The sequence below is a fragment of the Myotis yumanensis genome, unplaced genomic scaffold (assembly GCF_028538775.1).
Source record: "Myotis yumanensis isolate MYYU_CA2020_CCGP unplaced genomic scaffold, mMyoYum1.0.hap1 SCAF_21, whole genome shotgun sequence".
Classification (NCBI taxonomy): Eukaryota; Metazoa; Chordata; class Mammalia; order Chiroptera; family Vespertilionidae; genus Myotis; species Myotis yumanensis.
Window position 1 is genome coordinate 13900077 of NW_027223772.1, and position 25091 is coordinate 13925167.

The following is a 25091-nucleotide window of genomic DNA, read 5'->3' on the forward strand; positions in this document are numbered from 1 at the left end:
CTAGCCGGTTTGGCTCAGTGGCTAGAGCACTGACCTGCAGACTGAAGGGTCTTGGGTTTGATTCTGGTCAAGGGCACATGCCGGGTTGCTGGCTCAATCCCCAGTAGGGGGCGTGCAGGAGGCAGCTGATCAATGATTCTTTCTCATCATTGATGTTTCTCTCTCTCTCTCTCTCTCTCTCTCTCTCTTTCTCTCTCTCTCTCTCTCTCTCTCCCTTCTTCTCTGAAATCAATAAAAATATATTTTAAAAAAAGAAAAAGAAAATTCCTGCATCTGCCTCAAGGGAATTTCAGGGGGGGAAAGAAAAAATATAGGGGAAAGAAATATTCAAGAATGAAAACAATAAAATGTTTAGTGTTTATATTTTTAAGGTGACCAGAAGGAATAAGAAAAAAGGTGTACTTTTGGACATGATGGAAACAGCACAACAGGATCAAGAGAGAAACATCCTGAAAGTATTCCAGGAGGAGCAGGGGAAAGGGCTGCCTACACAGGAAGTTCCCTTCAGCTCCAAGCACACGAAGACGAAGACAATGTTATTGAAAGTCTCAAGAAGACAAGAGTGGAGCCAAAAAGCTTAGTTCCACCTATACTAGCATTCCAGTGGGAGGGAGAAGGGAGGCCTGAGAAAGTTAACCATCCACAGACACCCTCTGAAAGAATCATTGCGGGGGGGGGGGGGGGAATGAATACAGAAAAAAAGGAGAGTGCGGGCTCAGAGAAACAATGATAAGGAAAGAATCAACAAACGTTACAGGTGTGCCTTATGCCTTAAGAATTATTGATGCAGAACTCTAAGTATGTTTTTTTCCAATGATGGGGATTCAACCTCAGAAGACCCCAGCATGGCTACCAGGGGACAGATATGAACGACAGATTGGAGAGGAGAGGGGAGCATATTAGAGGCTATTGTGGGGGTTTTTTGCTTGTTGTTGTTTTTTAATGTATTTTTATTGACTTCAGAGAGGACGGGAGAGGGAGAGAGATAGAAACATCAATGATGAGAGAGAATCATTAATTGGCTGCCTCCTGCATGCCCCATGCTGGGGATCAAGACCAAAACCCAGGCACATGCCCTTGACCAGAATCGAACCCTGGGCCCTTCAGTCTACAGGCCAATGCTCTATCCACTGAGGCAAACCGGCGAGGGCTTAATCTATAATTTTATGATGATTTATAATTTATAATTTTATGATGATGCCAATGGGATTTTTCACCTCAGATCTTATTCATTTAACGCCAAAGTTTATGTCATAAAAGAAGATCCTTGAGAACACGAATAAATTCACGAAGAAGATAAAAATGAAAAGGAACTAGTGAAAGTTATGTGATATTCACATGGGGATAGAGCCAGGGGTGGGCAAACTTTTTGACTCGAGGGCCACAATGGGTTCTTAAACTGGACCGGAGGGCCGGAACAAAAGCATGGATGGAGTGTTTGTGTGAACTAATATAAATTCAAACTAAACATCATTACATAAAAGGGTACAGTCTTTTTTTTTTTTTTTAGTTTTATTCATTTCAAACTGGCCGGATCCGGCCCGCGGGCCATAGTTTGCCCACGGCTGGTAGACTAACCCTGTGAGGGACTGCAATGGACCCAGAAGAAAAGGGCGAACAATCTGTGGGAATCACTGAAGGACAGACAAGCCAGTCGGTACAGGTAAGGGAAGGAGTGGCTGTCCCTTAGGAAAAGTACGCCTCGCTGCAGCCCTGCCACCCCGCGGTACGCGGCTGTGTGTGCAGCACAGTGTGCTGTGTAAGTGCCCTGTCCTCACCAACACGCACATCGTGCGCTGTGCACAAAAATAAATCCCAAATGATTGAAGAGCTAGAGCTAAGAACAAAATTAGAAGAAAATAGAGAATAACATTTCTGTGACAAGACCTAAAACTCAAAGGCCATAACAAGCTCATGAAAATGAACATGTGTAGGAAACTTCCACATAGAGCTTCCACGCTGGTTAAAACATGTGTGCTAAATAACATGCCACACATAACATGGAAAGGCAAGGGAAAGACTGGGAAAATGCAATCAAATAAGGAAGTCATCAGCTCAATAAGGAAAAAAGGGCAAAGAATACAAGCAGGGGATTCATAGCGAAAGAAAGGTAGCTGGCCAGCATGCGTCCTTGAAGAGCAGTGATCAGGGAAATTAAAACAAATGCCGGGAAGAGACGCAGCTTTTCACCCAGCAGAATGGTCATCTTGGGTGAGGAAGCAGGAAAATCGGGCCGTTTCATTCATAGTGAGTGTAATTTGGTGAAACCTCCAGTAAGGTTACTTGGAATTATCTGCGGGTAGGGAAAACCTGCTTGCCTCAGGAATGGTGTTTGTAGGACTTTATCCACACGTAAGTGCATGAAATTGTACGTGTAAAATATTCACTGCTTAGCTGCCTTTATAGAGGGGAAACTTGAACCCCTTCCTCAGGCGTTTAGCAGTAAATGCATGGCTACACACTTGGGCACATCCATAGCCACTTTCTTTTTCTGTTAATCCTCACCCGAGGATATTTTTCCATTGATTTTTAGGGAGAGTGGAAGAGAGAAGGAAAGACAAAGAGAAACATCAATGGGAGAGAGACACATCGATTGGTTGCCTCCTGCACGTGCTCCGATCAGGGCCTGGCCAGAGAGCAGCCTGCAACCAAGGAACATTCCCTTGACCGGAATTGAACCCGGGACCCTTTGGTCCACAGTTCAACGCTCTACCCACTGAGCCAAACCGGCTAGGGCTGCAGCCACTTTTTAAATAATTTAAGTTTAGAGTCTCCAAAAATACTACTATTTCCGCCATACTTTATTGTTCAAGCAAGTCACAGTGTCAGTCCAAACTCAAAGGATGGGCCCCACCCAAGGGTGTGAGTGTGAGAAAGCCCAGGTCACTGGGTCCACCACCGGAGACACAGAGAAGAGACGATGCAGGTGTTGTTGGGAGGAGCAGTGGGAGGGGGGATGGTGAGGGAGGAGTGTTATCTCTGAATGCCCCCATATTTCTAAACAGTTAGAACAAGAATGTGTTCATTTTTTACTTATACAACTACAAAATAATTTTAAAATAAAGTATTCCCTACACAAAAGACCGTACTTAATAACATCGGCGTCCCCGCTGTGATGCAGAATTGATCACAAAGCGGGTCAATATCTGGTGGCTCTAATTCCCAGGCCCCTGGAACCACCCTCCTCGATCCTCTGGGAGGACCTCGTTCTGAGGATGCAGTGGAGAGCGAGGTGGTCAGGGAGACCAAGCACGCCTCCCAAGCGGGCTGCTCCTCATTGAGCTTCTTTGAATTCAATCCCCCCCTCAGCTATGGGTCAAGGATGGTGTGTGACCCAGCCCGGCCCTCGAGTTGCAGTCTTGGAACTGCTATTCAGGAGTGACAGGCAGTGCGGCTCCTAAGAGAGGCACAGTAATGGTTCCCTGGCCCTCCGTCCCTCGCCTTCCCGGCCAGAGGGAGTTAAGACAATTTTTTGACAGTTGACCCTAGTGATTTCTGCCCTCAGTGACTATCACAGGCACCTTCTACATTCACTTGGAATTACGGTGTGTCAGGCCTCTGATTTTCGAGCATGGTCCATAAATGGGGTGATTGATGATTTCCCTGCCCCAAGAAGTCACAGGGGAGCCAGGTATTAGAGCAACAGCTCACCTGTGCCTCAAGGTTTGGCACCATTTCCTTAAATAAACCTTCACTTTCCTTGCCTCAAACTCCTGTTGAGTCTGATTGGGCTTTGATGTAGGCAGCCCAACAGACCTCTTTAGTTCAATAACAGTTATCCCATCTAATAGTAGTAACCTTGATTTTCAATAATTTTTAACTCAAATCTCCCAGAGCCTAGCTTTCCTTGAATGGGATGACCACATATACTTCCTGGATTTGCTGTGGTAATAAAACCCACCTGTGAAGTACCTCGCACAGCTCCTGGCCTTCCTGTGGCTTGAGATACTAGTAACATGCTTATTTGAACACTCCAGTCCAGGCTCCTAGGGGCACCTCCACACACATGGCTAAGGGTTCAGCTACAGTTCACACGTAGCTAAAAATGACACACATTTCACCAGGTTTTATTTCTTCAAACTCTAGATGGCCTTGAGAGTCCCAGAACTTTATGGCTTTTGGCTCCTCCTGTTTCCCGTGATAATCCCTGGACACACAGCTCCCAAATCTGTCCAGCTGGCATGGCTCAGTGGTTGAGCGTTGACCTATGAACCAGAAGGTCAGAGCACACACCCGGGTTGCTGGCTCAATCCCCAGTGGGGGGTGTGCAGGAGGCAGCCAATCAATGATTCTCTCTCATCATAGATGTGTCTATCTCTCTCTCACTCTCCCTTCTTCTCTAAAATCAATAAAAAATATATTTAAAAAAACACACACATCCCAAATCTTAGGAAAATTATGGCATACCATTGGTAAGTGGACTTTGTGAAACCCAAGTTCGTGATATTAAATTAAAACCATTCCAACCAAGTTTCTGAAGGTTTTCTTTGGGAAGCACAGGAGCATAGGGAAACAGCACTTTTCATACAAATGAAAACTCAAGAACGCAGAATAAAATTAGCTTTCTGAATGACAAATGTTAAATGCAAAACCCCTGGGGGTGGAGGCAGAGTTCCTGTGACAGCAGTGGGCATGCACCGAGAGCATACACTGAGCTGGCTTGTTCTAGGATTCAAAGAAACTGTGGGGTGCGTAGGCAAGAGTCAGGGCCATCAAAAAAAAAGAGCTGCAACTTACAAAAAGCCTGAAAAAAAGCTCTGTTTATCCAGAGCTTGAGGAAAATAAAGAAGAAATGTTGCTCCTTCGATGCATAAGAAAAGAGTGATAACTCCCACAGAGCGAAGATAAGAGCCGTTATTCTGAAAGGGAGTCTTGATAAAGACTTTCTCTGCATCTGTGGGCCTGAGCGGCTGCAAATGAAAGGACACGGAAAGAAGCCCAAACACAGGCTGGGGAAGATTAGTCACAGGTGGGCACCCGCCACCTCAAGCTGCCATCTCAGAGGTCGGGAAGACCCGGAGCTACTGGGGAGCGTGGCCGAGAGTGGCCTGCAGGTGACACCAGAACTGTCCTGGCAGCGGGCCTGTCCTTCCACCAGGGGTCTCCATGGAGAAGGAGGTTGGAGAGGGAGACATACTGTTGGGGCCAGAACTGCAGAAGATCCACATGGGGTCCAGCAGGTTAGGGACAGAGAGGCCTGGGTCCAAGAACCACAGAAAATTGTCTGGTATTTAGGACTCACAGGCAGGAGAGCAAGGAAGCCCGAGAGGCTGGCACACTCACTGAGACCTGAGCTGACCCCAGGTCTCAAAATGAACCCACTCTGCTCGGACCTCTGGGACGGAGGACAGAGCCTGCGCAGGTTATGCAGTGTGCCCGTGTGCTCTATAAACTGCAAAACAGTCCTCAACTCCATCCTCGCTCTTCAGGGAAAGAGAGGCAGCCCTGAGCCCTCAGGCCACTGACAACCCGGGGACTGTCTGAGCAGCGCCAGGCCCTTCCTGGCTGGTGGTGTTTTGAACCCGAGCATTTGCTCTTCAGGACCATGGCCAGATCTGAGTCTTCACCATGAGAATCCATCCCAAAGGGTCTTATTTAAAGAAAGACGGGGATAGAAACCAAGATGGCGGCATAGGTAAACACCGGAGTTTGCTGCCTCGAACAACCACTTCAAAAATACAACTGAAAGACGGAACGGACATCATCAAGAACCACAGGAAGACTGGCTGAGTGGAAGTTCTACAACTAGGAGGAAAGAGAAAAGCATACCGAGGCTCAGAGGATTCTGTGCTGAAGTTAAATACTAAGGTGCGGAGTGCATGCGGAGCGGGCTGGCGGCTGAGGGCGCGGTTGTCGTTTTCAATCGGGAGGGAGTCTCAGGCTCTGAGCTCCAGTTCCGGGCGAGTCTCTAGGGACCCAGACTCATACTGGAGAAGCGGAACTGTCTGGCATTGGTCAGAACCCGAGGGCAGCTTTCTCTCCGTGGGGCTTGCAGCGATTACTGGGACACTGAGAAGCAGAGCCTCTGAGGGCAGGACTGAGAGCAGCCATAATTGCTAACCCCGCCCTGTTGATCCCATGGGACCCGCCCCGCCCAAGCCCTGCAGGGAGACTTTTGCTGGATAGCCTCAGGCAAAGGCTCTATTAGCACCTCCCTAGAGATCCAGGAGCCAGGAAGCCCAGAGGTCAGAGCGGGACCATCCAGTTTGCAGCTCCCTGGAACCATAAAAGACACACTCAGGGGGCAGACTCAGTGAGCACCAAAGCCCCATCAAAGCAAGTCTAGCCCCAGAGGGGTGTCTCCAGCACAGAAGTTCTCCCACTGCAGACACAGCTCATTCTCACAGCCAATTGGCCTGGAGGTCAATTCCTCACAGTGATAACTACAACAATCAAGGCTTAACCACAACAAGACTGTGCACAAAGCCCACAAGGGGGTGCACCAAGAGCGTCTACCTCAGGTAATTGGGACACTTAGTACAGAAAGGCACTCTATCGACACAGCGAAGCATAAAAAATGCTGAGACAAAGAAACAGGACACAAACGACAGAATTGGAGGAAAGCAAACTGTTGGATATAGAGTTCAAAACCACACTTTTAAGGTCTTTAAAGAACTGTCTAGAAGCCGCCGATAAATTTAATAAGGCCCTCAAAAAGACTGGTGAGACTGCCGATAAATGTAGTGAGATCTTCAAGAAGACTGGTGAGACCACCGATAAATGTAGTGAGATCCTCAAGAAATCTAATGAGACCCTCGATGTTGTGATAAAGAACCAACTAGAAATTAAGCATACACTGACTGAAATAAAGAAAGACGGGATATAGCTTGGAATTCCATGAACCTGAGAAATAGTAAGGTTCATTGCAGGGGGGGGAAAGGCAGGGCAATATTAACTTTCATTTAAAATAATAATCACCTGAATAAATTCCTGCTTTTTCTTTATGTTTCCACTGCCTGATTCAATACGCATTTGTGCTTGTGTGTGTGTGTGTGTGTGTGTGATAAAGGACAAGTACAATAAGAGTAAGTGCATTACTCTTATAATAAAAGTATTTTAAAAACGTGTCTGACTACACAGAAAATAACTTAGCTATACATAGTAAGTCTCAAAACAGTTCCTTTACTCCAGAAACTTCACTTCTGAAATTATATCATAGGCATGGACCCCAACTACCGCTAATACACAGTTTCATGAACAAAGATGCTCATCAGCTGCTATTTATAACCACATACACCCCTCAGGGGACAGTGCTCGGTGTGGTCAAGCCACCAAATGGACTATTGTGGGGAAGCACGGGCCTTGGTTGGAAGGTCTGTGAGGAGGATTCTCTGAAAGGTTGGGGGCTTCTGGGGGGACCTTGCTGAAGGCAGCAGCCCCTACCTTGACTTTTCCAAACAAGTCCGATTCCCTGGGTGTTTTGCTAGAATCTCTGTTTAGTCTTTAAAGACCTGACCTTGTAGAAGCATATACTTTCTCAAGGATACCTACCCTGCTGATTGTATCTAGAGGTTCATTTTAGTTTAAGCTGTTGTTATAATAAAAGCCCAAGGAGGTGGGCAATCAAGGCTGCTTTGTTCCTAAAGTGAAACAGCCCCTTAGCCTTCTCTTTCACAGAAACGTGTGTCAGAGTAATCTGTTCATCCGTCGCTCAGGGTCTGCTGGTCAGCCCCAGCAGACTATGTCATCATTACTTATTTATGAAGACTATATAACTATTGGAGGAAAGGATGTAAGATTATCCATGATAACCAAGTCTTTCAAATGGTAGTAAAAGCGAACACTTGTTCAGCACTCACTGTGCTGGACTGGGATGACCACACTGGGTGAGAGTCCTTACCCTGGCCCCCCGTAGCAGTTCTGTGACCAGCTCCATTCTGCATGTGGAAACTGAGGCTGAGTATGAGGAGGAACTTCCCCGAAAATACTCAGGTGCCACCAAACATATGAAGATGTGCTCAACTTCATTAGCATTCAAAGCTACACAATTAAAAGCCACCATAAGAAACAGAATTGGCAGAAATTGAAAAGTTTAATGACATCAGTGTTGGTGGAAGGGAGATGAAACAGAACTTTCTTATTTACTATTGGTGGAACCATAGTTGACACAACCGTCTCAGAGAATGGCTCCAAATTTAAATGTGCACTCTTCTCTTCCGACCAAACACTTCTCTCTGGGAAATTACTCCAGGGAGATTCTCACTCATCTTATGAAAGGACACGTGTAAAGATTTTCACTGTGTGGTTGTTTGTATTAAATAGAAGTTAAATAAATCATGGTTGATCCAAGCAACAATTAAAAAGAAAAAGATAGATCTCTTTTTTGTAAAACCTCCAAAGCAGGAAAAATAATCATAATAAAGCTAACTTAAAGAAATATGAGTACTATGATACCATTTATGTCAAAACCAAAAAAAGAGAAACTCACAAACCAACATCTTTCTCGTGGCACATATGTCCATGTAGATGCACAGAAAAAAGGTCTGTACGAACAGGCACCACCTGGTAACTGCATGGGACGCTGGAAGGGAACCTGATACTCTATATACGTATGTCTTCAGGTGTCAATTTTTTTACCGTAGGAATGTATCCATGTATTACTTATGCAATTACAAATAATTATATAGCTAGAGGGCAAACAAAACAATCCTTGCTTAAAGCAATGATTCTCAAACTAGAAGCACCTGGAGAGCTTGTTAAACCCCATGCCCTGACTCCTGCCCCAGAGTTTGTCATTCGGTAGGTGGAGGTGGGGGGATGACTGATGCTGTGGTCTGGCCAGAGGCCACACTTGGAGAACCAGTGCCTTGGAGAGGTGGAATGCTAAGCTTACAGTGTCATGGGAGGAGCCAGGATTTGAATCCAGACCATGACAGATAAGACCCTAACTCTTGACTTTGATCAACTGCTTTCAGAGCTATCTTTGTGTGGTAGAATTAAGGTGGGTTTGTTTGTTGCCATTTTTTACATATATCCTTATTGATTTTTAAATATAACATAAATTCATCCTGTGAAGCCTGAAACTATACTTTGTGTATTTACCAAAGTTTATGAGAATTCCCTGCTTTGGAAATGTTTTTAGGATTATATAACAAGCTCCCTCTGTCTCGATGAAGTGTCTGTGTGAGTAGGGACTTCCTGGTGTGAACCAGAGCTGAGCTCTGAATATCACTCCACTCCCTAGGTTGGGGGAGCTCTCACTCCATTTATTGGACACAAAGGCTGGTGAGGACATATCCTTTCCCTAACAGTGGGCATCCACCCAAAATGCAAGTAGGGTTAACTAAGCCAAGGAAAGTAAGAAAGAAATACATTTCTATTATGATTAGGGAAAAAAAATTTTTTGCTTAAAAACTAATAAAGGTTCTGTCTACATGTACAGAGCACCCTCCCCTTCCACTCAACTCCCTAGGGGTGGTGGAAGAATAAATCCCTAATTGCAGTGGGAAACAGGAGAAGGGGCATGTCAGTGGACCAGTCACATTAAGGATCCCTGAAAGAGGAATGCCGATCAAAATAGGACAGAAGAAGGAAGTTGCACACACCATGCCCAATGCGAACAGCGGAGGGAGGACATGGAGCCCTGGGAAGCACCAAGCTCCAAGAGGATATTGCCAAGAGATGCCTTGTTTTGGCTTCGTTGTGGTTCCTGAATGCCGGAAGCCGGTCCATCCTTGCTGCTTGACACAGTCACTGCAGGAAAGAAACATCTGCACAGCATATGTTTCAAGGGACCTGGCATATATAGCATATTGTTCTTAATATGTTTGCTCTCCTTAGCGCCATGTGTTTTAACCAAGGTTACCTCTCCGAGAAAGGTTGTTTCCCCAGGTGGGGATTTTTCCCTGAGGTTAGGGAGAGGATACAACCCCTTAATTAAGTGCCAGGCGGGTAGTTAATCACTTTAACTACAAACAATCACGCTTAAGCTACATAATCTTTACTCCCTGGAATGGAGATAAGAAACGCCCTAACCTTTGCAATAGAAATTGACAGGATTAAAATCGACTGGTATAAATACAGATGTAACAAGACAATAAACATCAGATTCTAATCAGATCCAAACCAGAACTTGGGCAGAACTTTGCTGGAGATCCTAACCAGAACTTGGCTGGAGAACTTGACCAGAACTTCGCTGGAGTTCCTGGCTAGAGGTCCTGACTAGGCTGCTGATCAACTGAAGGCTGTCTCCATGTCATTCCTTCTTCGCTGACTCCGTCCACACCTTGGGGGACCCCTGGACCTGCTGGGGTTGGACCCCAGCATCTGGCTCCTGAATATTAATATTGCCACTTGGGGAAGGCTAGTGAGAAGAGCTATTCCTACAGTAAATCATTCTGGCACCTTTAGTCCTCAAGCACCTGGGCCTGCTACAGTGCCAGTGGTTGATGTACGCATCCCAGAACTAGCATCTCCAACTAGTGATTCTACAGTAACCAAATTGGACTTTGATCTTGAAGCTGAACCTCCTCCAGCCCCACCACGTGATTCTTCCCTTGGAGAAATGGATGAATCTGCTGAATTAAGAGATTTGGATGCACCAGAACAGGACTCAGAAGCTGTTTTTGATATTGAAAATGACAGAAATAGTATACGTCCAAAATCTCAATCTGAATTTGAAGCTGATATTCCTCAATCAAGCCTAGAATACAGTGGAGTTCGAGAACTTGAGGATAGAAGATCTCAACAAATGTTTCAGTTTAATCTACAAGACTTCAGATGTTGTGCTGTCTTGGGTAGAGGATATTTTGGAAAGGTGCTTTTGGCTGAATATAAACACACAAATGAGATGTTTGCTATAAAAGCCTTAAAGAAAGGAGACATTGTAGCTCGAGACAAAGTAGACAGACTGATGTGTGAAAAAAGAATTTTTGAAACTGTGAATAGTGTAAGGCATCCATTTTTGGTGAACCTTTTTGCATGTTTCCAAACCAAAGAGCATGTTTGCTTTGTAATGGAATATGCTGCCGGTGGGGACCTAATGGTGCACATTCATACCGATGTCTTTTCTGAACCAAGAGCTGTATTTTATGCTGCATGTGTAGTTCTTGGGCTGCAATATTTACATGAACACAAAATTGTTTATAGAGATTTGAAATTGGATAACTTATTGCTAGATACAGAAGGCTTTGTGAAAATTGCTGATTTTGGCCTTTGCAAAGGAGGAATGGGATATGGAGATAGAACAAGCACATTTTGTGGCACTCCTGAATTTCTTGCCCCAGAAGTACTAACAGAAACATCTTATACAAGGGCTGTAGATTGGTGGGGCCTTGGTGTGCTTATATATGAAATGGTTGTTAGAGAGTCTCCCTTTCCTGGTGATGATAAAGAGGAGGTTTATGACAGTATTGTAAATGATGAAGTAAGGTATCCAAGGTTCTTATCTACAGAAGCCATTTCCATAATGAGAAGGCTATTAAGAAAAAATCCTGAGAGGCGCCTTGGAGCTGGTGAGAAAGATGCAGAGGATGTAAAAAAACACCCATTTTTCCAACTAATTGATTGGAGTGCTCTGATGGACAAAAAAGTAAAGCCGCCATTTGTACCTACCATTCGAGGACGGGAAGATGTTAGTAACTTTGATGATGAATTTACCTCAGAAGCACCTATTCTGACTCCACCTCGAGAACCAAGGATACTTTCAGAAGAGGAGCAAGAAATGTTCAGAGATTTTGACTACATTGCTGATTGGTGTTAAGTTCCTACCCACTGTGAAACCAAGCAGACTGACTACAAGATGACCTCTTAAAAATAGCAACTCTTCATTTGCTCTCTGTGCCACCAGTAGCTTCTGAGTCTGTTTTTTTAAAACACATGAAGATTTGTTTTAAAGTACTTCTGATATCTTCTGAAAGGTAGCTTCTTGATGAATTCTCAATGTAAATCTGAGCACTGGAAACAGTTCCATGAAGTTTAAGCTGAATGAACATCAGGTGTGAAAATCTATCACAGATGAATACTTTTGGATCAATAGTCTTTTTTTAAAAAAAAAAATATATATATATATATATGCTCTTCTATAGTCCCTAGTTTGGCTGTATGCCTGCCTTAAGTGGAAGGAAAATGAATCAATTAACTTCACTTAACTGAATTTTTTAAATAAAAAAAGGGTTTGGGATGCTGTTACTAGTCAGACATGATTCTGTTTGAATAAGGCAAATACTCTTATTTTTTTTAAGAAATAACTGAAATATCAAAAAAAAAAGTAGTGGTAGTTTGTGCACATTTTTAGGCCTTTTTTAATGAAATGAATTGATGTCTTGTTTTATAAATTTTTTATATTTATTAGGAGAAAACTTTTATTGCCTTATCTTTACCAACTATGTAACAGAACCTCACAGCTTTTCAACAGAGCTACTTGCCAAACACTTGTTTATTAAACCAGGAAATGAACAGGAACAATTAAACATCAGCATTTACTTAAAATTTTAAGAATGAGAACTTCTGATTAGCCTGAACCAAGATACTGTGTTAACCTGTATGCATTCCCAAAGTCTAAACACTCAGCATGTTCAATCACACCTTCCTCCAAAATCAGTGAACTCATTAGTGCTTCTTTTGATATTCATTGTACATTTATCAACCTAGTTCATCTTGTTCTTGTGTCTACTGTAGAAGGGAACTATATCTTTGTTAAAACATAGGGGTTATCATTGTATACATGCTGTGAACATGTACATATGCAAGTTGTAATGTATTCTATGTTGGTTTATTATTTAATTTCACCACTTCATCACTTTGTACAGTGGCCAAGCAGACACCTCAAACTCCCGCATTTGTTAAGTGCATTTGTACATTTTAGGCCACTGGATCCAGATTTTATATTGGCAGTTACTAAGGGCAAAAGCAATATATTGTAACATGGAAAACTGAATATGATGATCTTGCTAAGAGAGCTGTAGCCACTAGCAAAAATTCCAGAGGAGGAATAACCCTAGACATGATATTAGGAGAAGGTGATTTTAACATGGCTCAGGAGCAAATGTATATGCCCAAAGAGGCACTTATTAAAGTAACCAGTTGTGCAGTAAATGCCTGGAAATCCCTACCTTATACAGTAGGAAAAACAACCACCCTTACAGAGGTTAAACAGAAGGTCGAGGAACCATATCAGGATTTCCTTTCTCGCCTCATACAGGCAGTCAAGAGAGTAATCAATAATGAAGAGGCAGCCGATATCCTAATTAAACAACTAGCTTTTGAAAATGCTAATAATACCTGTCAGGCTTTATTAAGGCCGATTCGCAGAACGGGAATTATAAATGATTTTATAAAACAGTGTGCTGATGTAAGTCCAGCATTTATACAGGGTGTAGCTATAGCTGCAGCTCTCAAAGGGGAGACATACCCTCAATATGTACAGGGCATAGGTCAAGCCAGCAATAATACAGGTAATAAAAGAAATATGAACTGCTACTCTTATGGCTTATCTGGGCACTTTAGCAGAGAATGCCCAAATAGAAATAATAATACTCAAGCCAGATGGCAAGCTCCTCGACAGCCTGGAAATACATCAGGGAATAATATTAATCCTCCAAAAACCGTTTGTCCCCGATGTCAGAAAGGATTCCATTGGGCAAAGGAATGTAGATCAAAATACCACAAAAACGGTCAGCCTTTAAATTCTACAAACCCCTCCCAAGGAGGTTCTATCCCATCACCTCAATTGGGAAACTTGAGAGGGGGCCAGCCTCAGGCCCCTGCAATAATAGGGGCATCAACCCTCAACCCCTCTGAAAATTTCAGTCAGTGACCTCTTCAGGGCAACCCCAGGCAGTGCAGGATTGGACCTCCATTCAACCACCCACGCAATACTAACCCCAGACTCCCCAGTAGCAGCCATTCCTACAGGAGTGTCCGGGTCGCTGTCTGAGGGAACTGTGGGATTAATATTAGGGCAGAGCTCCACCTCGTTACAGGGGATCTTAGTCATCCCAGGAGTTGTTGATGCAGACTGCACAGGAGAAATACAGATTTTACTTTCCCCAACCAACACAACTATACAGATTCAGCCCAACCAGAGAATTGCCCAATTACTCCTGTTACCAATACATAAAATAGGGACAGCTGTTACCCAGGAAGCCAGAGGGGCCGGAGGCTTTGGATCTAGTGATGCAGCATTTTGGATACAAGAAATCCATGCTACTAGACCTACAAAAATTTTACAAATTCAGGGAAAACCAATTGAAGGTATATTGGATACAGGAGCAGATGTTTCCTGCATAGCAGGGAAGGATTGGCCCTCTTCGTGGCCCACACACACCACCTCCACTTCCCTAGTAGGACTAGGCAAGGCATCTAATGTAAAAAAGAGTTCTCAGATTTTAACTTGGGCTGATGAAGATCAACATTCAGGAACATTCTTTCCCTATGTAATTACGACTATCCCCTTTACATTATGGGGAAGAGATATCTTGTCTCAAATGGGAGTTCTATTATATAGCCCCAACAGTGTTTGATTTACTCCTGTTACAAAAAATCACAAGAAAATGAATTTAAATATTCCTCTCCTCATCATGTTCTACAACATACTCTATTTGTAATTAATATGCTAAATGTTGATTCTGAGGGAAATTCCCCGATGTACAGACATTGGAACCCTGATCTAACTAAACCTAAAGCCCTCGTTAAATGGAACGACTTGCTTACAAGAGCCTGGAAGGGACCTGATGTACTTTTAACCTGGGGGAGAGGATATGCTTGTATATTTCCACAGGACGCAGACTCACCTGTGTGGATTCCAGACCGCCTAGTCCGACCTTATGTCTCACTGCCCTCCGACTCCGCCTCACCCTAGCACACCTGACCAGTGCCCGTCTGCAGCAGATGTGCAGCCCTGAGCTGGAACAATCTGTCCATTGGGAGGATCACATGTGCCTCCATATGTCCCAGCTTTGCCCTACATCTTCTTTCCTTTTTCCTTTTTTTTTTTTAAATCTAACTACTTGTTTGCTGGTTCTTTGGCCTTTCTCCTTCTCTCCTGAACACAGCCTTTTCTAGAATCTCCCTACCCTACTGTTCCAGGAAGGGCACCTCTCTTCTATGCCGTGACTGGGGGTGTCTGGTATATGCCCCATTTGTGGAGTTGTCTTGTGCCAAGAGCCTGACATCCTGGGCTGAGAAAGCCCTGTCCCGGGACTCTCCTTTGTCCTGTATTGGCCCCTCTTACCCTCGTGTCAAGAGGGACCCTCTTCTTACAATCCAATTGCCCATAGCTGTTGCCTGAGCTCTGTGTTCTTGCTGAGGTTGAAGCCTCATGGTGGATGGTACCTTGGATCTGCCTCTCACCCAATGGCGTGAGCTGGGCCTCCCTGGAGAAGAAACCTGGGTTCTCCAAGATATGTGATCAATGCCGGGGCCCCGCCAGCAGGCGAGGGGATCCCAAGGCAGTTGCTGGGTGTGGAGGCCACTGGGGCATAGGCTACCAAGGAGACAGAACTGAACCTCACATCACCCTGCTTGGCCCCGGAGGATGGCTGGTTAGTCAAAGACGGGTAAGATTCCTTCAGGGAGGAATGACCTAAGACAGGCACAGCCACAGAGGGGCCAGCAGGAGAGAACTTGGGGGTCAACAGAGGTGGCGCACAGATCTTCACTCCCCCAACTATGCAGGGGCTTGAACACTCGCCCCTTTTGAGGGAGGTCTCCTGCCCCCATGACTGCTTCCCACTTCCCACACCCAGCTCAGATCAGGACCCAGGTAAAGACAGAGACTGGCTGACAGCAGCTGCCCTCTCACTGTAACAGGACTTGTTTCCCATTTCTACCTTGGACCACAGGGAAAGAGGCAGCTGAAGGAAAGGGCTGTGTCAGGATGCTGCCTTCTTCCCTTTCTTCTCCTTCTTTTTTCTAAACACTTCCATGCCTTGTAGTTCTTTTGCTTTCTTTTCTTTTTCTCTCTACTACCCTCCATCCTCCATAACAGCTGACCCAGAGGACACAGCTTACTCCTCCTTGGACACCGACACCACTGTCAAACACAGCCCTGATGGACCCTTTGATGCAGCCCTTCAACTCACTGACACTTCGGGAAGCCCGTTGCCAGTGACGCTGCCCACTAGCCAGACCAACAAAGACAATCAAACCAACAACTTGAGGACAGCTGAAATCTCTTGACTGAAGAGGCCGGCAACCTCCTAAGGAACGGGGCTCCTTGTGCGCTTCATCCACTATGTTTATGGCTATGCTTATTGTCATTGCTTGCCAGTCTTCTTCCAAGTCTTAAACAGCCCAATCTGAGAGGTGGCCACTGATTTGCATGCGCTATCATTTAAAAAATAAAAAAGGGGGAATTTGCCGGAAGCCTGTCCATCCTTGCTGCTTGACACAGTCACTGCAGGAAAGAAACATCTGCACAGCATATGTTTCAAGGGACCTGGCATATATAGCATATTGTTCTTAATATGTTTGCTCTCCTTAGTGCCATGTGTTTTAACCAAGGTCACCTCTCCGAGAAAGGTTGTTTCCCCAGGTGGGGATTTTTCCCTGAGGTTAGGGAGGGGATACAACCCCTTAACTAAGTGCCAGGCGGGTAGTTAATCACTTTAACTACAAACAATCACGTTTAAGCTACATAATCTTTGCTCCCTGGAATGGAGATAAGAAATGCCCTAACCTTTGCAATAGAAATTGACAGGATTAAAATCGACTGGTATAAATACAGATGTAACAAGACAATAAACATCAGATTCTAATCAGATCCAAACCAGAACTTGAGCAGAAGAACTTTGCTGGAGAGCCTAACCAGAACTTGGCTGGAGAACTTGACCAGAACTTTGCTGGAGTTCCTGGCTAGAGATCCTGACTAGGCTGCTGATCAACTAAAGGCTGTCTCCATGTCATTCCTTCTTCGCCGACTCCGTCCACACCTTGGGGAACCCCTGGACCTGCTGGGGTTGGACCCCAGCACCTGGACCAATCCATTATAGGAAAAGTGATTACACAAAACAGTTGGACACACTTCCTGAAATATGTGTGGAAGGAGCAAGTGGACACTGGGAAACTGACCACACCAAACACCAGCAGCACAAAAGTTCAAAGAGCTGGGAAGAGTAAAAGAAAATATAAGAGACATGGAAGATGGATCCAGACATTTCAACACCTACTGGATATAATGCAGATGTAAGAATACAGAGAAGAGGTAACTGAAGACCCAAGTCCTCCTTTGAGATGTCCCACCAAGTGCTAAACTAAACAAGATCAAAAGAATGAATAAACATTGACTGGGGTGGTGAACACACAGTACAGTGTACAGATGATGTATTGTAGAACTGTGCACCTGAAACTCGTAGGTTTTGTCAACCAATGCCACCCCAATAAATTCAATAAAAAGACAAAAAAGAAACAAATGAACAGGGAAACTCCCATGTCTTGGTGTAATGTCAAAACAACAACAATGAGAAAATTCTAGAAGTTTTGGAGTTAGGACAGGAGTATTCAATTACTTAAAATAGAACTAGACACAACAATGTGGATGCACTTAGTGCTACTGAACTGTACACTTAAAATAGTTAAAATAGCACATTTTATATTATGTACACTTCAACACAATTTAAAATATATGCATGCCCCAATCACAACAGGAGATCTAAATAACCTACAAAAGGGACATCCTAGAGCACACAGCTCAGTAGTGCAATGAAATCACACTTCCGTGCCCCAGTACATTTACTAAAAGAAACAATCCCCAAATTAAAAGAAAGGAGGGATCACAAGAAAAAGAACTAGACGAGATGGAGGAAAACAAATTATCAGACATAGAATTCAGAGTAATAGTTATAAAGATGTTTGTGGAACTTAATGATGACTATATCATTAAGTATGATAAAGAAACCTAAAAAGAACTTCCAGGAACATAGAGAGAACTACAAGGAACTTAGTGAAAGCTACATCAGTATGAAAAATATATACAGATGTAATGAATAAAAAACAGGCAGAAATGAAGACTACTATATCTGACATCAAGAATATGCTGGAAAGAATTAAAAGCAGGCTCAATGAAGCAGAAGATTGAATAAGTAAATTAGAAGATAAAGTAGAAAAAACACTCAATCAGAGCAGCAAAAAGAAAGATATTTAAAAAGCATGAGGACATTTTAAGAGAACTTTGGGACAACGTGAAACTAAACAATGTCCACATCATAAAGAAACTGGAGGAAGAAGAAAGTGAGCAAAGAAAGTGAAGAAAGTGAGAAGAAAGTGAGAACCTGTTGGAAGAACTAATGGCAGAAACCTTCCCTGAGAAGTTAATTTTTCATTAACTTTTATTTCACTTATTAACACCAGTTTTCACTGATTTGTGATATGTAATGTGCTTGAACATTCTCTATTTCCCTTAAATTATTCTAGAACTTAGATGTTTCTCTGTTAAAAAAGGTCTTTCCACTCAGCTACATTAATCCAAGTGAGTAAAGAGCATGGATTTTCAGTGAAATGACAGTGGGGGGGAAAAAGGCTTAACCCTGGCGATGGAAAGGTGCCAGGGTTCTTGTTCCAGCATCAAGAAGGGTTCAGGAATCTGGAAAAGGCTGTGCGTAGATGACATAGGAATCCGGGGACTAATAAAGAGTCGGGAGACGAGATATAATTTTGAAAGGCATTGGGAGTCAGAGGACCTTCAGCTAAAGGAACTGAAGACTCCCTCCTTGTCTAGGACCCTTGCTTTTATTAACACAATTTGTCCTAAGGCACGGTGGAGATAATACACTTCAAAGGGTAAGGGTTTGGTACAGAGCCCATTATCAGAATGGGGGAATTAGCCTACGGCTGTTCAGGTGTTTGGCCAGTAGGAGGCAATAACATGTAGATTAAGATGCCTTTTAGCTGTCTGGCAGCCACAATCAGTTTCCTATTCAGGTTTGGGGAAATGCCTTTAGCCATTCCCAATAGTTGACTACATGTGTGACTAAACCCTGTTGAGTCCCCAAGTCTCATCAACCTTTTGATGAAACTCTTGAAATTATGACATGCTGGAATTGATTCTCGGCAGGAAGGAGGTATACAAAGTGCATTATTTTTACAGCAAATATGTCTGCAATTATTTCAAAATAAGTTTTTTAAATTCAAGAAGGAGAAAAGTAGACTGTAAATTTCAACATTTCTTTCAGTCTACTTAGGTGCCAATTTTTCCCCATCTATAGTAGCCCAAAAATGGATACAGGTAACTTTCAATTAGAGCTACAGGTGCAAAAGATCAGTAAGGTTTCATTCTCGAAATTGAATCACATGCTTTGAGTTTCCCAATGATTAAAATAATTTTAAGATGGCTATACATTCCATGAGTGAACGACCTAACTCTAAATCTCAATGTTACCCATACTTACACAATCAACATCTATTTAGTGACTCTATGCCAAGGACTCACATATAAAAATGAACAAGGAAAACCACTAACTTCAAATTTCACTTCTTTGTCTCCTGTTCTTTTAAAATCATGAAAGACATGTGTCACTTTTCCTGGCTGGCAAATAGCAAAGCCCTGTAGAACTTGCATTTGTTTCTGCATCCTGCTTGATAGCTGGACAAAAGCAGGCTCTGCACCCCTACGGCCCAGGTTACAGACCCACGTGCTGGCCACCTGTGTGCATGTCAGCCAGTTGAGGGCTCTTTTTGAGTCTCTGCCCCACACCCCCTGCAGAATGAGAGACAGCATGGAGTTTATACAAGTGGCATCACACCGCATAATTAATGCAGTTAATATGCACTGTCCATCCACAACACATTCCTTAGCTACATACATAGCTCCATCTGGCTTCTAACAACACTTGCACTTGCTCTTTGCCAAATCTGCAGGATATGATTTCCATTTATTTTGTTACTAGAGGCCCAGCGCATGAAATCTGTGCACAGGTACGGTCTCCAGGCCTGGCCTGCGATCAGGGCCATCTTCCCTGGCTGCTGGCAGCCGGACCCGCCCCCGCCACCACCCACCCCCCGGTTCCCGTTTGCCATTGGGCGATCAGAGCCTGCCAGCCAGGGGGAGGGACGGAGAGGTTGGAAGTTCCCACCTGCTCACCGGCCCCATCTCCCAATGCCAGTCGCCCTCTGTGTGTGGGGTGACTGGTGGGATGGGGGCCATGGCCTGGCACTGCCCATGTCCGCTGCCACCCACCCCGGTTCCCCATTCCCCATCCAGAGATCGAAGCCTGCCGGCTAGGGGAAGGGACCAAGAGGTTGGCGGGCAGACCCTAATCGGGCGATGGGGGCCTGCGGGCTGGAGGCAGCTCCTGCGTTGAGCATCTGCCCCCTGGTGGTCAGTGCACATCATAGCAACCAGTTGTTCTGCTATTCAGTCGATTTGCATATTACCCTTTTATTATATAGGATAAGACAATGCACTCCACTCCCCACCCTAAGACCTGCTCCTGATACCAGAACACTTCCCTCCCTGGTCACCTGCGCAGGTGCTGCTTACATTCAGGTTCTCACTAAAGTCAAGTCTCCACTTACCTCCAGTTCATTTTATGTAACATACTACATTTTTGTAATTATTTTTTATTGAGATATGATTCACATGCCATAAAAATTCATCCTTTTAAAGTGTATGTCAGTCATTTTTAGTACATTCACAACATTATACAACCATCACCACAATTTAATTCCAGAACATTTGCATCATCCCAAAAATAAACCCAGACAAGAACCCATTAGCAGTCACTCCCCATTTTCTCCCCACCTCCAGCTCCTGGCAACCTACATTCTTATAAAGTTGCCAATTCTGGACATTGACTAGAATGAAGTCATGCACTGCGTGGCCTTCTGTGGCTGGCTTCTGTCACCCAGCATAATGTTTTCCATGGTCACCCACGCTGCAGCACGGGGCACTAGTTCTCTCTTTTTGTAGCTGAGTACTGTTCCATCGTACAGATATGCTACACGCTGTTTATCCAGTTGGCAGCTGATGGACACTGGAGTTGTTTCCCCTTTGGAGTTTCTATGAAGAACGCTGCCATGACCATTCATGCACAAGTTTTTGTGTGGACATATGCTTTGGATCTCGATCAAGTGTTTACTTGGGTGTGATGCGAGTGGATGTGCTCATTGCGCTGAACGCTTAACGTTGCATGGTCTACCATCCTATCTAATACAGAGGTAACATGCAAATTGGCCATTGCTCCAACACACAAGATGGCCAGCAGGGGAGGGCAGTTGGGAGGAACCAGGCTTGCCAAGGAGGGCAGTTTGGGGTGACCAGGCCAGCAGGAGAGGGCAGTTAGGGCCAATCGGGCCAGCAGGGGAGCAGTTAGGCATCAATCAGGCTGGCAGGCAGAAGCGGTTGGGAGCCAGCAGTCCCAGATTGGAGAGGGTGCAGGCTGGGCTAAGGGACACACATCCCCACCTCCATGCACGAATTTCGTGCACCGGGCCTTTAGTGTAGTCAACAAAAAGAATAAAAGATCATTGCTTTGTTTTTAATGCTCACCTTTTTGCAATAAAAAATATATATACAAAAATTTAGAAAATAAAAACATCAAAAAATTAAAATCATTTATGATCAACCTGCCAGAATAACCTGCATTATGATAAATATTGTCTGAAGTCCTATAACATCTCAGTTTCCCTTCCCTGGCTTATAGGGCATCTCTGGAAAACTCTATTAATACCTGTGAACTTTGATACTGACACTGGAGGCTGTGGTCACATAGACACCTTGCACCCCAACAAGGTCTGTTTCCAGTATCCATGCTTCTCCCTCCCAAAAGGCTTCAAACCAGTTGCTGGTAATTACCTTGTCATTCACCCTCCATGATAGGCCCATGCTGTTCCTGCTACAGCCCCAAAAGTCACGCCCACCTCAGTCCCACCAAGAATGGCACTGCTCCAGCACGTCTCCTGGAGCAGGCTCACACGAGTTATGACACAGAGTTGGAGTCACAATCTTTGATGAGAGCATACTCATTTTTGAATAAAGCAAATGAATAATCAACCTCTTTGCCTGAGGTGGAGGGCGGCCCTGACTCACGGAACTTTGGAGAGGAGAGCTCTCGATTGAACAATAGGGCCGCAATGGTGCAAAGAGTGACCCTTCATACGGAACTGCGCCAGCCAGCCACTGCGCCAATTGCCCTATAAATGTTCATTCAATTCACCTCTTCTGATGACGCTGTAAGGACGGTGCTGTAATCACCCCTGTTTTAGACAGGGGACTGGACGTTCAGGTGCACCCACACACAACAGGCACACCCGGAAGAAGTGGAAGATTAAGAGTTAAGTCAAGTTGTCCACATGTCCAGAGAACCTGGGGTGCCTGTTATGAAGAGTGCAGCCAGAAGTGTGTTTCCGGTGCAGTGGGCACAAAGGGATGCAAGGAGGGGACGCCGTGGGCCTCGTGGTAATAAACGGGTTGGGTACCGAAAGAGATGGCACCCACTTTCAGTTTCCTACTTCCTTTGTCAGGTTTTTTTCAACTGACATACAGGGAAGAATCTAGCCATTTGGTCACATCTGCACCCTCTGTGTAAGTTTCCTCAGCGCGACAGTTCCCTCTTAACCTTTAATCTCACGCAGTGAAACTGTATTGATACAAAGGCCATACAGGCTCTGATCAGCAGAGCGAGGATGCCTTTAGAGTGTTTGCCAGTGGTGTGTGTCATCTGCCTCATTTACCACCAGGAAGCTGAGTCAGAGAGAGGAAGTATGAACGGGTTTGGCTAAAAGCAAACCACTGTGCTTCGTTTCATCTGAAAATCACAGTAATGTAATAGGCCACATCTGCTATTCAAAGTCAAAGGAAAAAAGGAAAGAAATATTCCAAAAATACATAGTGGTATTACAGCTGAAGCCATGCTCCAGCTAACAGGTGAATAAGGCCAAGCTGACCTTATTATTCTGTGTCACCATGCACGCTCTCATCCTCACTCTGACACCAGGCTAGCTTGTTGGTCTTAGGAAATGCATTCTCTCCCCTCAAGCACTGGTTTTCTTCACCCTCTGAAAGAATTAATAAATTGTTGGACAAAATGGAGCTAAGCCAACCTCTGTGCAGCTGAACCTCTCACAGGCTTAGTACCAACAGCAAAGTCCCCAGTCCAGCTGCCTTTTTCCCTGAAGACTCATTGGGTTCTGGGCCCCAGTCTCAGTGCCAGGCCTCCATGGATTGGTCCAGACTGTATCTGGATGCTTCACTTTGCATTCCAGTCAGAACCCTTTGCCGGGAACCTGCCTTACTTTCCTAACTCTTAAGAAGCAGCCTTCAGCCATGGTCTAGACTGGAATGACTGAGAACTGGGCCAGCCTGCCTCAGAGGCCTTGTCCTGGCTACAGGATCTGTTGAGATGGCGTCTGTTTCATTCCTGCTATTGGTGATTTGTATCGTCTCTCTTTTTATCTTTTTAAGTCTTGCTGGTTTCTCCATCTTACTGATTTTTTTCAGAAAATTTGATTTTTGTTTCATTGATTTTTTTCCTAGTAATTTTCTGTGTTTCATGTCATTGATTTCTGCTTTTATTTTTGTTATTTCTCTCCTGCTGCCTGCTTTGGTTTTATTTTGTTCTTTTTTTAGTGTCGAGATTAACAGATTATTGGTTGGAGAACTTTTCTCTTTCCCAGTATAAGTATTTGGGGCTATAAATTTCCCTCTCAGCATGGTTCTAGCTGCATCCCACATACAGGGTTGGGCAAAAGTAGGTTTACAGTTGTTCATATTAAAATAATAAAATAATTAATAAATAATAATACAAGAGTAAACCCTGTGTTTCACACTCACAACTGTAAACCAACTTTTGCCCCCACCCTGTATTTTGATATGCTGTAGCCTCATTTTCATTCAATTCTATGTATCTTTAAATTCATTTGAAATGTCTCCTTTGTCCCATGCAATATTTATAGGCATGTTGTTTAATTTCCAACTATTTGGAGCTTTTCCTGTTGTCCTTCCTTATTGATTTCTAATTTGAATACATTGTAGTCAAAGAGTACACTCTGTGTAATTTCAATTATAGTTGACCCTTGAACAATACAGGCATTAGGGATCAACCCCTAAGCATTTGAAAATTTGTATATACCTTTTGATTCCCCAAAATTTTAATAGCCTACTGTTGAACAGAAAGCCTTACCCATAACATAAACAGTTGATTACACATATTTTGCATGCTATATGTATTATTTACTCTATTCTTACAACAAAGTAAGCTAGAGAAAAGAAAATGTTACTAAGAAAATCATAAGGAAGAAGGAATACATTTACAGTATTTATTGAAAAAATCCACATTAAGTGGACCCACTCAGCTCAAAGTTGTGTTATTCAAAAGTCAGCTATATTTTACATTTGGTTAGATTTTTTTATGGCTCAAGATATGGTCTATCTTGGTGGAAGTTCCATGGGCACTTTATAAGAACGTATATTCTGCTGTGGTTTCATGGAGCACTGTAGTATGTCTACCAGATCCTGTTGGTTGGTTATGTTCTCAGGTTTGTATATCCTTGCTGATTTTCTGCATGATATCCTATCAATTGCTTACAGTGGGCTGTTGATGTCTTCAACTATAAGTATGGCTATCTACAAGCATTTCTGCACTTGTTTTGGTTACAAGAATGGGTTCATATTTCACACACATTGCTTCATGCTCTTCTCACCCAACAATGTCTTGTGAAAATCTATTCCAGTCAATCACCATAAGACTCTAATTCACTGTTTTAATGGCTGCATATTACTGCATGGTGTGGATGCATCAGAACTCATTCCACAGTTCTGTTTTGGGGCATTAACTATATTTAATAGCATTGTTCCCAGTTACAATTCCACTGGCCTTCTCAATTGCAACTCTGAGCTTGACAAAGCCTGATGGTTGGAAACTCACAGCAGCTGAGTGGCCGATAGTAGGTCATGAGGCCATGGGTGGTGGAGGTGAGTCTACACTGAGCCTTTTGATATAAAGAAGTGTGATTCTAAAAATCATCAATAACACTGCTTTGCAGATCATAACGAACAAGCCATAAAGAAATCCCTGTCATCCCTTCTTGGAAAAAGAGCAACTGTATTTTAGACAAAGATGAATGCATCTCTCAATAGTTTAGGCTTATGAACTAAAGCCCAAATTATTCTTAGGATAGGACAAAACTCTAAAAATGGAATAGACACCAACCCAAGC

The 25091-nt window shown here is 43.9% G+C and overlaps 1 protein-coding gene and 1 pseudogene across 1 annotated transcript in view; one reads left to right on the forward strand and one right to left on the reverse strand.

Annotated features, from left to right (window-relative positions):
* Positions 1 to 25091, reverse strand: part of SHC3 (SHC adaptor protein 3) — a 148555-nt gene that overhangs the window by 109543 nt on the left and 13921 nt on the right. The gene's annotated exons all lie outside the window — the stretch shown is intronic.
* LOC138998800 (serine/threonine-protein kinase N2 pseudogene) lies at positions 10419 to 11962 on the forward strand (annotated as a pseudogene).